A 2,933-nucleotide genomic window follows, 5' to 3' on the forward strand; every position below is an offset into this window, starting at 1 on the left:
AAATCCTGACCTCAAGCGCTAGCCGTCCTTCAGAGGTGAATATAAGAACTCAGACGTTGAGGTCAGGATTTAACAAGTGCTATTAAAAAATAATAATTAATAATTAATAAAACATTCAGTGAAGGGGTGTGTCTCAAAATATTTTGAGACACATATTTTGAGGCCAGCTAAATATTGAATATTTTGAAACACACCCCTTCACTGAATGTTGGGGGAACGGAAAGTGTTTTGTAGTTGACAGAAAATAGCTGGGAAAGCTGATGACATTGTTTGAGATTTCAGTTTAGTGCAAAGGAAGTTACAAGGACACTGGATTTCTGTACTTGCAGAAAATGTACTTGGCATGAAAAAAGAAACTAATGCAACCACCACATCTAAGGACTGGCATACTGCAATATATTGCATGTTTTAGTTCTTGGGTTTAGATATGCTTTAAAGTGGGCCTTCCACCTCAATAAACCACCAGCACTAAATAAAAAGTACAAATGAAAACAAAAATGTCACTTGCATGTACTTGCTTCTCTAGCCTAGTTGCCCCCAGTCCCTTTAGGGACTTTAAAAGAATTACAGCTGAAGCTTAAAGTCTAAACCTTAGAACAAAAATGCAAAAAAAATGGAAGGTGTTCTGTTGTCCAGCAGAGTAGACCTATGCTTGTATCGCTGTTTGAGATTCCAGTACTACATAGGCACACAGTGTGCACATAAATCTCACTAGATTTCTGGCAGGATCAACAAGTATTTGTTGAAATTTGTAACTGATGTCATAAAATGCTTTCAATTGTGTATTTAATAGATCAAAAGGGAGCAAATGAGAGAAGTTGTTAGTGTTTAGCTACAATTTGTTTATTTTGTATTTATTTTATTGTTGATTAAGTAAGTATACTTCTGGATTTGTTAGAAGTGTCCAGAGGTTACTAGAGTAGGTTGGAAGTGTTGCCTTCTCAGACATGTAGTTACTGACCGTTTTACCTTTCAGGTTTATAAATTCTGAAGGACAAACTTTTACATTGTATGGGAGTTTCTCCATTCCATCTCCATATCTCCATAGTGCTTAACATCTGTCCATAAGCAGGCTGAACCTAATGGTGGCCATACAGTGGCAGATTTTCAAATGAATGTTTATCTCATCAGAACATTCAATAATGCCATCAGAAACTTGAAGAATATTGTTTAAAACTTCATTTGATTTTAGCATTCGATTTTGGAGATGAATGGAGTTTCCCAAACAGAAGCCACATTCACTGTTGGAATTTCTTTCGTTTGAGAAAAATTTGCCATCCTGCTCCTTTGTTGCTTTTTGGTCACTTAATAGAGTTTTGATTGACCCCATTTACAATTAAAAAACTGAACTAACATTCCAAAATTAAATATGTTGCAACAAAATTCTATTAGTGTATGGCCAGCTAAATGAGATTGTGACCCCACAAAGGAAATCCCCTTTGTGGGGTCACAGGTTGGTCACACTTTGCACAGTGGCCACATATTTTGTCACAAAAAAACTGATCTACACAACTGGTCACAAATCTTAATTGATAAGGTGGCCAGGAATCAGCCCTGGGGATTTTGGTGTAAAATTGTAGGTAGGAAAGATCGAGTAAGTGTCATTTAAAAAAAAAAAAAAAACTTGCTAGTTATGAACCCATCAGTATGTTCTTTCCCTAAGAGTCCCCATCAAGCATAAAAACCTCTTTGTTCCATTTGACACAGCTACAAGTAGCAAATGAAGCAAAGTGTCAAAACAAAAATTTTCCTTGTGTTAATACATGTCCCCCACTGGGCTTTGTTAATCCCTTTCTTACTTTGGGACATTGTCGTTTTGTGAGATCCTTCACCAGTAGCTGCTGCATGGATCCGCTCAATAGCTTTCTAAACTAGGAAATTATAGTGCGCCGGTGTCTTTTGTGCAGTCATGTACTCCATGGTGTTAAAGGCATAACCTTAACACTGTCAGTCACTTTTAACATATACATTTTTGTTCTGTTGTTCAAAGTGACTGTTTGCAATTTCTTCAGTCATTATCTCTTTTATCTCCTTTCATTCGTATTGCTGTAGAACAGTAAAACACCTTCTTCTGGGTTCGCTTATAACCCTTACAATGTGTGAAAAGAGATTACACGACTTAAACACCTCGCAGAGCTGAAATAAATCAGAGCTTAATACAGCCGAAGCAACAAAAATACTTTTCATTAAGAACAGATTGTTCGGTTCAATTGCTTTTAAAATTAGAAAATGCGCTTGCATGGGATTTGTTCACAGTGCTGATGAAGAAAGGGTTAAGAGAGTCATTACTGTGCCCCAGGGGGACCTGTCAGGGTGTGGGGTGGGGGGAAGCTACGAACTACACTCTCTGCCCAATGAAGTGATTCTGCTGTCACTCTGCGGCAGCATGCAAGTATGAGAGGAACCATATAAATGCAAATTATTATGACATTGTTATTCTAATTAAGAGGACATCCATCCATTCACTCAGTGCTGATTAAATTATCATCTCACTCCCAACGCCTGGGAGAATATGCAAGCAAAGAGCGGTGAGGCACAGGAATACTATGGAAATAGTCCCTCTCCACTGATAGCGGTGGTTCGTGTTAGCAAGAAAAGCTTACTAGAATTCTTCAATATCATTTATGGGGCATATTTTTTTCCAGCCAGTATAAACAACAAAAAGTGTGGAAAAGCGACAACTAAATTAAAGTGTGTATAACCCCCCCCAAAAAAATACTATGGAAATAGTCCCTCTCCACTGATAGCGGTGGTTCGTGTTAGCAAGAAAAGCTTACTAGAATTCTTCAATATCATTTATGGGGCATATTTTTTTCCAGCCAGTATAAACAACAAAAAGTGTGGAAAAGCGACAACTAAATTAAAGTGTGTATAACCCCCCCCCCCCCCCCCAAAAAAAAAAAAAAAATTAAAAAACAGTGCCGACCAATATA

This window comes from Nanorana parkeri, unplaced genomic scaffold (genome assembly GCF_000935625.1).
Source record: "Nanorana parkeri isolate BGI_ZX_2015 unplaced genomic scaffold, ASM93562v1 scaffold1224, whole genome shotgun sequence".
NCBI classification, from domain to species: Eukaryota; Metazoa; Chordata; class Amphibia; order Anura; family Dicroglossidae; genus Nanorana; species Nanorana parkeri.